General features: G+C 47.3%; 1 long non-coding RNA gene across 1 annotated transcript; it reads right to left on the bottom strand.

Moving 5' to 3' along the window:
• Positions 1 to 3,104: 3,104 nt before the first annotated feature.
• Positions 3,105 to 7,577, bottom strand: LOC144258344 (uncharacterized). Its single transcript, XR_013344681.1, has 3 exons — positions 6,552 to 7,577; positions 5,865 to 5,978; positions 3,105 to 3,393 (listed from the first exon to the last, which is right to left on the bottom strand). It is a non-coding gene; the product is annotated as an uncharacterized LOC144258344 (long non-coding RNA).
• Positions 7,578 to 11,531: the final 3,954 nt, after the last annotated feature.

The raw sequence follows: 11,531 nt of genomic DNA, 5'->3' as shown, positions 1-11,531 counted from the left end.
GAGGAAGTTGTGGCTCTTTAGTTTCAGTGCCTGAGCATCCTTGGCCCCCATGGGAGCCAGGCTACGTCTACACGACAGAGTTATGCTGCTTTAGTTAAAGCGTTTTAATTAAGCCGCTGTTGCATGTCCACACTAGGCTGCTTGTGTCACCGGAGCGCATCCAGGCTAGCAGCTCTTGGGTCGCCACAGAGTGCAGTGCATTGTGGGTCACTATCCCACTGTGCAACTGGCCGCAGGGTGCTTTGGGAAGGGTTTGCAATGCCTCGTGGGCAGCCACACGAGGCAGGTTTCTCTATCCCATTGTTCCGTGGGCACCCGACTCGATTGCCAGCTGCTTTTCAGCTGCCGTGGGCGTGGTGGGCAGAGAGTGTGTGTGTGTTGGGGACAGACAGTGTGTGTGTTCGGGGAGCGTGTGTGTTGTGGAAGAGTAAGTGTGTTGGCACGCTGTCCCTAAGTTCAGACAGCTGCTGGAAGCAACCAGTCCTGAGTCAGGGGGAGGGGGACACCCCAGTCCTGAGTCAGGGGGAGCGGGACAGCCCCGACATCAGCCCCCACTTCCCGCACTGGCTCAGCACAGCCCAGCAGTCTCTGTCACATACACACACTCACACACACTGCTGTCTGCCTGGCTGTGTGTCAGGGTGCAGGACGAGGGGGGTTTAAAGGAACATGGGTCCAGCACGTTTTAGCAGCCCTAAGAACGGACGACGGAGGGGGAACAAGGTGGAGCCTTGGGGGAAGAGGCGTTCTGTGGGTGTGGCCTCGGAGGGAGGGGTGGCATCAGGGAGAACGGGCGGTGTGAGATTGGGGCCTCAGGGAGAAGGGGCGGGGTGAGTGAGGGCTGGGGGGAAAGGGGTGTCATGGGGGCATCACAGTTCGGACGCCGGTGGCCCCCGCAGTGTAAGGAAGATTCCACCACCCCTGCTCTGGGTCCTAGGTGTGGTGAATTTGTCAGGTCTGAGACAGGAGTTGCTTGTGAATGACAGTGACCCCTTTGCCAATTGGCACCAATAAGCTTTTGTCACACATTGCGACGGGGCAAGGCAAGACGGCTATAGTTAAGTAGTGAGGAACAGATATTTTAGCCCCAGGCTAAACAAATCCTTGGTACTATGGTAACCAAATGGCAGTTGTTTCAGGTTAATCAAGACACCTTGGGCCAATTAAGATCCTTCTAGAAAGCAGTGGAGATAGCTAGGTTGATTGGAACACGTGAAGCCCATCAAGGCCTGGCTGGAACTAGTGAAAAGCCTCCCAGTTCGTCAGTGAGGCGCATGTGTCAGGATCTGTAGGAGGAAGCCATGCTGTTGGAGGAACCAAGCAGTGCAAATCCACATCAGGTGAAAGGAAGGAGGCCCTGAGGTAACAGCGAAGGAGATACTGAGTGGGGGCTGCTGTGGGGAAGCGGCCCAGGGAATTGTACACGTCCTATTTCCCAGAAGTCAGCTACCATAGCTGCTACTATTTGGGTCCCTGGGCTGGAGCCCAGAGTAGAGGGCGGGCCCGGGCTCCCCCCTCCCCTCCCTGATTAATCATGGATACTGGGAAACAGAGATTGTGCGAGGGAGGGTTGCTTCTCCTCACCTCCCTTGCTGGCTCATGATGGCTCAGTAAGCTGTGGCCCTTGCCTCTAGAGAGAGAGAAGGGCTATGTGGAGGGTCACAGTGAGTCTCTGAGGCTAGCAAAATCCACCAGGGAACGTGGGACCCATAGAGACAAGGACAGAGCTTTGTCACAACATAAACTGAGCTATACCCTCACCCCCTGATATAATAGAAAGGCCAGCACAAAAAACAGAGAAAGTAACAATAAGATACTAAAATAACAATGGTTGGAACTCTCCATTTCTCTCAGTCTTTGGGTGGATGGGTACTAAGAGCTGTAGCTACAGTTGAGGAACCAGGCGATCGGACAGCTGGCTCAGCCCTCCCTACTAGTACCTCTCTCACATATAGGGAAATGGGTCAAAATTGGAATTCATGTCATGACTCACTTCCCATAGGGGATCAGTCTGTCTCAGGCTCTGTCTATACTTCAAACACTGGAAGTATTCTTCTGACAACCTAACACTGTCTACGCTGGGGCTGAGGTCACATTAACTACTTCTCTCAGTGGAGTGGACTTTTCACACCCTTGAGAGAGGTGGCTACGTCAACATCGCTTTTCAGCATACACCAGACTTTAGATGGCTTATTGACCTAAAAGGTAATGGACTTCAGCCTTCTCCTTGGTGGTTGAGAACTGCAACTTTCCTACCTGCTGAACACATCCTATGACAGATGACTTTCCTTTGCAAATTAGAGAAGTGGGGAAGTCAGTGACCCTTACAGTCTTAGTGTAAGAACTTGTAAAAACTTCTACAAATTGTCTCTTCGAATAATTTTGCTTTCACTAGAAATAGACTTTGAAACTAAGCAAAATAAGTTCTATTTGAAACACAAAAATTTAAAATCTATACTGGGCCAATATTCACTTATACACTCTCACACACATTCTTCCACCCCACCCATTGGAGTGAGGTTTTCTACCAGAACTCCTTACACTACAGGGGGTAAATTAAAGCAAGTTAACTTTTCAAGATCAGCTGTCACTTCCTGTATGACTAACAAAACAAAAAACAAGACACTTTGTTTTACAAAGTGATTCAGATTATCACACAATTAGTCTCCTACTCTTTAACCAATAAATTCATTTTCATTGGAAACAATAACCTATTCAAAGAGCTCAAATTCTTGTCATATGAGTTCATTTTCTTTTAATCCCCGTTGCCAACAACCGAACCTTGGCTCTAGTTCTGGTTTGTCCCAACGTAGGTCCCAACCAATTCTCTGGGTTCCTATATCGCTGGTTCTTCTGCCATGTGTGTTGGTGGAAGGGGTCTCCTATGTGGGAATGTTTGCATCACGAGGAAAAAAAAAAATCTCTCTTTTCACACTTTTTAATCTTTCAAAGTAGGAGGAGGTAGAGGAGAAGGGATGTAAATGCATAAAACACAAGAGAAAACTGTCCTACACTGAAGGCATTTATCGGTATAACTATATTGCTCAGGGGTGTGAAAAATCCAGAGTTGAGCAATGTAGTTACACAGCCCTAACGCCCTGTGTAGATAGCGCTACGTCAGCAGGACGTATAGCTTGAGGGGGCTGGACTAATGAAGTCCGACGGGAGAGATCTCTCCCATTGGCTTAGAGCATCTGTAATAGCATGCTACACCAGTGCAGCTACATTGGGGCAGCTGTGCCAACATCAGCTTTATTGTGAAGCCGGAGCATCAGACACAAAACCAGAGAATCAGGACTCAACATGCGAGTATCTGCAAGTCTGAAATTGGAACCGGACACGTTCCTTGCCTCATTGGTTACCATCATTTCCACAGCCTGAAAATCCTGGTTTCTGTGAAAATAGAATGAATTATATTGAAATTAGAATTCATTAAAGAAATGCTACTTGAAGGGTTTGTTGAAATATAGTTGTCAAGAAGAGAAACATTAAGGAGTGTGAGACAATGGGTCCTCAAACTAATTAACTTAGAGCTCCTACTGAGCTGGGAGATTGGTAAACATTAGTATGCAAGAAAGATATGTATGTATATTTGTCAGTTTCTGCTTCCTTTTGTCTCTTATGTTCAATTGGCTTATCTGTATAAATAAGTTAGCTTGAGCCTTTGCAGGGGGCTCACATATCTGGGTGCATTGGCAAAGTGCTTTGCTCATAAACAGAGTGGTCTGACAAATTATGTGAGTCCTGAATCTGACTTTGACATTACCCAATCAGGTACCCAGTTTGGAATCCACGAGGAGGGAATGTCCTATGAAGCACTCTCTCTCTTTGGATCCAAATGGTGAAGGATGATTGTTCTCAATCTAACCCTGGCATGCTTTGGATCTGTAATCAGTGAGTTGTACAAACAAACAATTTTCCTTGGGTCTTTGGTCACCATAGCTTCTTTTACTGGGATGGAAACCAAGAACGGAGCGTGTACTCATTCAACCCCAGTTCTTTCCAAATCCTTGGCCTTGGTTAGGGTAAATGTACACTTCTCTGAAGTAGAATCCTTTACAAAAGCACTCAAAATCTCAGCAGTGTTAGTGAGGAATGGCTTCCTGAAACATGCCCAGCTTTTCTTTAATTTGCTGGCACAATTCCAGGCAAGGGATTGGATACAGGCCTGTTAGTTATCAGAGCTGGAGTTTCTATTCAAAACTAGCTATTTTTCTGCAGCTATTAGATTTCCAACACTGATTTCATTTCATACACTTGTTTTTAGCACCTACAAAGGATAAATTCAATAAAAAACCCACTTCTATTTCCTCACAATCTGCATCATGAAGGGGACCATTCCCCATGCCATAGAATTAGGTAGGTTATTTAAAATTTTTTAGTAACCTAGCATCCCCCATAATGGGGGACAAAACAGCCCCCTTGCCAGAAGTGGCTTTACCAATTGATGGAACCTGGGATTTAAACTCCAAATGATCACACTGTGCTTGGGATCCATTTGAATTCCCCTTCCAGGTTTTTGACACTTTCATCTCCAGTCATAGCGACTCTGATATAGGATTAAAGAAGTCAAAGCATCGTCTCCAAGCACAGACAGCTGAGAACGCTTCATCATGTGACACTTTGAGAAGTGGAGGGATAGAATGTGATGAAGATCCCTCCTGTCTGAGCCATGCAGAGTTAACAGGTCTGGAGTGATGGGGAAGGAGGGAATCTCTGAGTCACCCCATCTCCTTCCAGTGTCACAGAGGCTGAAATGACCCTTCTTTTCCTGCCCCTGCTCCTCTTCCTTTAAATATAATTGGGAAAGTTCACAATATAACTGCAGGGTGAACTGCAAAAGGCAAAAATGGGCCACTCATTTGGACACGCTGAGGGATAACAGTGCTGCAAACAGTTCAAACAACTTGAAAAGTTACTATGTGGGAATCAGGAAAAGTATTAAAGAAAAAAAAGTACGGATAGCCCTAGAGGTTTTTATGGTGTTGATCTCCTGTGCAGATTCTTGGATGGCTAACATGGGCTGAGTGCCAAGAGAAGGTTTTCCCACACTCACGGCATTCATAGGGCCTCTCCCCTGTGTGGTTCTCTGATGAGTAACAAGGTTTGAGCTGCGATTGAAGGTTCTCACACTCACGGCATTCATAGGGCCTCTCTCCTGCGTGGATTCTCTGATGCTTTATAAGGGCTGACTGGTCATATGCGTTTTTCCCACACTCAGTGCATGCATTTTTTGTCTTTCCCCTGAGGATTTCCTGCTGTGTTGTGCTTTCCTTGATGTCCTTCTGAGTTCCCCTATAGGAAATTAATTTACCCACTTTATCCCTTGGCCGATTTCCCTGCTCTCTCTCTGGTCTGTGCTGAATCTCACAGGATTTTCCCTGCTCATGACTCCTGGACACGTTCCTTTCCGATCTTTGTGATAATGCTCTGTGTTTATCCACTTGCCCAGCATTTTCCTGCTGAGAATTCTGCTCCTCTTTCTCACATGCCATCGCATCACCTGCTGCGATAGAGACAGAAACCTCCAACAGGGATGGAAAGGGGAAGGCCAACGAAAAAAAGTGCTGGAGAGAGGTCAAATAAAAACAGGAACTGAACTCCTCCAAACACTTCCCCTAAATGGGAGAGAGGAGGGGATCAATTCAGCCTTCACATCCCATCAAATTCATGGGGGGAAGGGAGGAAGCTACTGCCTGATATCTGCTAGGATCTACAGGAAGCCATGAGCTATAGTTACCCTGAGGTTATGACCCCTGCTAGGGATAATAATGAACTGAGTGACCTCCCAAGGGCTTTGTAGGGCATCCCATAGGTTTCCTTCAGGCACTTACAGATTCTGAGTTGGTTTCATGTTTCCTCACCTTTGCAGGGAGCTCTCAGGGTCTGTCTTTCCTCTGAACCCTGGAGCTCTGAGACCCATGGCTCTTCCCCTTGTTCCAGCTGGGAAAACACATCAGGTTTGGAAATGGGAAACCCTGCTCAGATGAAAGAAAACAAAGGAGTTCAGGTGATTGCTTAAGACTTTGTCATAAAAAAAACAAAACATTCTATTAATTTAACTTCAGTGCTTAGTGTGACCTGGTGTGCCTTGGGGAGTCCTGACTGAAAACGCTAAGGTCAGGGCAGGCTAAAAAAGGGAGAGAAAATGCTCCCAGAACTGATGGCTAACACTGAAGTTAAAATCACCGACCACTCACAAACTCTGCTTCTGATCCCCCACACTGGTTATTGAGAAGCTGAAAAAGATCACACAGCCCCCTTTATTGCATTCCAGTTCTCTGACTCCCAATCAGCACCTATGTTCGGTACAGTGAGAGCTTATTTAAAAATTCTGGTCACAGAAACACAATGTTCTGACCCCAAAGGGTCAGCCATATTACCAGGTCAGCACAGGTTTGAATCATAGAACCATAGAATCTCAGGGTTGGAAGGGACCTCAGGAGGTCATCTAGTCCAACCCCCTGCTCAAAGCAGGGCCAATCCCCAATTAAATCATCCCAGCCAGGGCTTTGTCAAGCCTGACCTTAAAAAAAAGGTTTGGATCTTACCCAAAATACCAGGCTGCCAGCCAATCCTTTAGCCTCTAAACTAAAGGAAAGAAGCAAAGGTCAGATACATTCAGAAATCTATATATCGGGTTCTTCACAGTATTGGTGAGTTCCTGGCTTGAAAGTCCGTCTGGAACACATCCACAGCTTGGATGGGTCATTCAGTCCTTTGTTCAAGGCTTCAGGTTGCAGAGAAGTTGCTCCAGAGGTAGGAAGACGGATTGAAGAGAAAATGAAGATGATGCAGCTGCCCTTTCTATTCCCTTTGCCTTGTGGCTTGTACTTCCTGTGTCCCAAACACAAGCTTCACAGCACATGGCATGGAAAAGCCCTGGAGTTCTCAGTACACAGGCATACCCCTGCATGTCTTGCTGACTCAATAGGTGTATCCCCTTGGTTCTTTTCATGGGCTCATTGTACAGCTGATGACCCTTGACAGGCCAGTGAAGAGGCTCGGCAGTGCTGATGCCAGTCTGTCCGGGGGTGTCACCCAGAAACACTGCACAAGTCTGGAAATACAGATATACCCTACATGTCTGTAACTCACAACACAAAGGTGGTACAAAACATAGAAACAAAAGGATCATACTTGGAAAATCATAGCATTTTCACTGACACCTTACATGGCATATCTAGCATGATTCATTGCAATTTCATCATATTGGTATTTTATTATTAATTATTATTATTAAAGTGTCTCACAATTCCCTACAGTGTCACACCTAGTAAACCAGTGAATTCCCAGGACCAGCTCCCTGAGTCCCTGAAGATGCTGAGCACTCTGCTTATGAGGGATTGAAATACCCACATATCTGCTGGGAACACACACAGACAGGCACAGTCTGTCCCCTGTGACAAAGTTCCTGCTCTACCTTGGTGGGTCTTGCGCTTATTGGCGGATTTGCTCGCCTTGGAGCTTCACGGCAGCCCTCAGCTTGGCCGTTTCTCTGAACCCACAGTCCAGGTTGACGACTCCTGGGTCTGACCAGGAGTTGGGAGGATTTGGGGGGAACCCGGGCCCGCCCTCTACTCCGGGCTACAGCCCAGGGCCCTGTGGAATGCACCTGTCTAGACTGCCTCCTGGAACAGCTGTGCGACAGCGACAACTCACTGGGCTACTTCCCCATGGCCTCCTCCCAACCCCTTCTTTATCCTCACCATAGGACCTTCCTCCTGGTCTCTGATAATGCTTGTACTCCTCAGTCCATGGTCTCACTCTCAGCTCCTCGCGCCCCTTGCTCCCAGCTCCTCACACGCACCTCACTAACTGAAGTGAGCTCCTTTTTAAAACCCAGGTGCCCTGATTAGCCTGCCTCAATTGATTCAAGTAGCTTCTTGATTGGCTGCAGGTGTTCTAATCAGCCTGTCTTACTGGTCTCCAGAAGGTTCCTGATTGTTCTGTTACTTTACCCTACTTAGCCATCTGGCCTGACCCTGTCACAACCCCTATGTTCACTCTTCTAGAAAACTATGATCAATTATTTACATCGTATGGCTTGTTTGAGGTATCATTTGAAAATGCATAATCGACAGAATATTATCCTCCTGTTAAAATATGTGTAGCAACACTATGTAAAATTATGAGATTTTACTGTATCATATTAGTGAAAAAGTTACAATTCTGGGGAACACCCTCAGACCAGTTCCTCAGAGACAGCAAGGCAAGCAGCTGCTCAAATTGCCATTCTCCAGGAGGGGGAAGGTGTGAAGAAGACATTTACATTCCTTCACAGGGACCACTTGAAGCTCATATCTACAACAGACAGCCGGTCACCATGACTCAGCTGAGAACTGAAGTTGTTTGTCGTACAAAGGACTGAATTATAAAAAGAGGGGAGGAAAATGCTTGAGACTCTCTCTCTCCCCCTTTTCCTCTGCTCATGACAGCTCCTGAAGAAACTGAACTTGGCAGCAGGGGCGAATTAGGGGGACTTCTGGCTAAAAGGACAGCCAGCCTGCCTCAGGATATGGTGAGAGAAACATTTGCTTTGTATCCGTTTTAGCTTGTTAACTTAGATGTTAGTTTGTGTTTTATCTTGCATTTCTTTTGTAAACAATTCTGGCTTTTATACCTCATTAACTGTAGTCAATTAATATGGTTTTTTGACGGTACTTAGCCATCTCATTTTATTGTTTCATCTAACCAGTGTGTTGGGATTAAAGTGTGTTGGAAAATCCATTTGGGATAACAAGGCTGGCACGTGTCATTTTCCACTGATGAAATGACAGACTTCATATGACCTTGCGTCGTTCAGTAGTGTGCTGGACAGTGAAAGATGCACAAAAGTCCGGGACCAGAGAATTTTCTGGGGTTCTCCTGTGGTGCACTGTAATTCGTGAGTCGCTGACTAACAGCGCTCAATACTGTGTAGCTGGCAGCGAGTTACATGCTGGAGACTGGGTGTTAACTGCCCAGGAGTGGCTGTTCTCACAGTAAAGCAGTGTAAAAGCCACCCCAGCTTGGGCAACTGAGGGGAAACAGCTGTTCAACCAGTCAAGATTGCACTGTGGTTAATGTCACAGACACTCAATTTCAAAGCATCTCCTAAAACACAGAGAAAGTAAATCCATGTCCCAGAAGTTGAAGACTCCAGACAGAGGACAAGTCTCCCTGGAACTGCTTCTTGCAGAGAGAGAGAGAGGTCCAGACACAATGAGAGAGTCCTGGGGAAGCTGGGAACACTAAGAATGGGCTGGTGGGGTTCAGCGGAGAAAGGGAACAGGAAGGGCAGGGATATCACTGAATGCAGGATCTCAGCAGTCCTAGTTGTCAGGATAGCACCTAGTGCAGCCCATTGGAAAACATAATCCCAACTATACATATAAAATGATGGGGTCTACATTAGCTGTTTCCACTCAAGAGAGGGATCTTGGAGTCATTGTCGATAGTTCTCTGAAAACATCCACTCAGGGTGCAGAGGCAGTCAAAAAGCGAACAGGGTGTTGGGAATCATTAAGAAAGGGATAGATAATAAGACAGGACAAAACTTGCCTCTATATAAATCCATGGTACGCCCACATCTTGAATATTGTGTGCAGATGTGGTCGGCCCATCTCAGAAAAGATACATTGCAATTGGAAAAGGTTCAGAAAAGGGCAAAAGAACCCGGACTAGGAGTATGAAGCAGGTTCTGTATGAGGAGAGATATGTAAGACTGGGACTTTTCAGCTTGGAAAAGAGACAAGAGGGCAAATGAGAGAGGTCTATAAAAGCATGTCTGCTGTGGAGAAAGTAAAGAAGGAAGTGTTATTTACTCCTTCTCAGAACACAAGGACTAGGAATCACCCAATCAAATTAATAGGCAGCAGGTTTATAAGAAACAAAAGGAAGTATTTCTTCACACAACGCAGTGTGAACCTGGGGAACTCCTTGCCAGAGGACGTTGTGAAGGCCAAGATTATAAAAGGGTTACAAAAAAAAAAAAAAAAACACCATGAGAAATCTATTGAGGACAGGTCCATGACTGGTTATTAGCCAGGATGGGCAGGGATGGTGTCCCTAACTTCTGTTTGTCATAAGCTGTGAATGGGTGACAGGAGATGAATCACTTCATGATTCCCTGTTCTGTTCATTCCCTCTGGGACACCCGGCGCTGGTCACTGTCGGAAGACAGGACACTGGGCAAGATGGACCTTTGGTCTGTCCCAGTGTGGCCGTTCTGAAATACTAGGGAACCTAGTGAGTCCAGTGCAATGGGAGGGAGTAGGAAAATCCCTGGCTGTGGAGAACACTGGGAAATTAGAAACTATCATAAGGAAGCAACAGACTCTAAATAGTCTAGAATAGCAGAATGTGAAAAATAAGAATCGGGGTCGTGTGACTTCAGGAATCAGGGACTCAAAAAACCAAGTCTGCAGAGAAGAGAGATTGTGGCTATTGCACATGGGGATGGGGGGAGCAACTCTCCAGGTCTCAAGGATTTTCACCAGCAACCGAGGCCATTGTCCCATGCACAGTTCAATCCGGAGCAGTGAGGAGTTGTGTCATCTGTAATCCTGGCTGAGTTTCAATGCTCTGCTGCTGGAGCTCCCTTGTCTGGATTCCCCCAGCCAGCATTCAAGGTCTGTGTGATCAGTAACCCTGGACCAGCCGCTCTGACCCCAGCAGCCTGCTTCTTACACCCCAAGCACATTCTGGTCTGGGTGGAGAAGGCTCAGGGTTTGAGAGAAGGCCAGGGGTAGGAAGCTTCTGTTCGTTATGCTGGACCTAACCCCCCGTTTTACTTGTGCAAACAGGAGATATTTGACACTGTGCGATTCTGCTCCTGTGCTCTCTTCCCACAGCGTTCAGCAGCAGGGGAGGGTCTCTGGTCGTGTGTGTGTCACTGGCATGCTGGGGTGATGCTGGAACAGGACAGAGCAGAGGTGGCATTGTGGGGGTGGCGTGAACCTCATCTCTTCCGTTCCCCTTCCAAGACCCGAGGGGACAGGAACCCTTACCCAGCGAGGTCACATTCTCACAGGTCTCCTGCATGACGTCTCTGGAGAGGGCTCTCTGAGCGGGGTCCAGCAGAGCCCACTCTTCCCTGGTGAAATACACAGCCACCTCCTCGAAGGTCACCGGCCCCTGAAAGAGCCAGAGCCCCACACTCAGGACCTGCTGCCCCACACACAGCCCCACTATTCGTGAGGGAGAGGAGCCAATCAAACGGAAACTCTGGGTGAACCGCAGCCAACAGAGTCCCACCCCCACCCCGCTCAGAGCACACAGGAAACACCAGGGAGAGGGGGCGAAGAGACACCCCTCCTCTCTCCCAGCAGATCCATCACACACCTACTAGACACAGACTGATACCGGAGATGCTGCCCCGAGCAGGGTCTAGGGAGAGATCTCTTGTAGGAAGCCCAACACCCTCCTCCTTGTGAAAAGAAAAGGAGGACTTGTGGCACCTTGGAGACTATCCAATTTATTTGAGCATAAGCTTTTGTGAGCTACAGCTCACTTCATCGGATGCAAACTGTGGAAAGTGTAGAAGATCT

Source organism: Eretmochelys imbricata, chromosome 28 (assembly GCF_965152235.1).
Source record: "Eretmochelys imbricata isolate rEreImb1 chromosome 28, rEreImb1.hap1, whole genome shotgun sequence".
In the NCBI taxonomy this organism is placed as follows: Eukaryota; Metazoa; Chordata; order Testudines; family Cheloniidae; genus Eretmochelys; species Eretmochelys imbricata.
The sequence above is the reverse complement of the archived record's forward strand: the minus strand, read 5'-3'. Positions and strand labels throughout refer to the sequence as shown.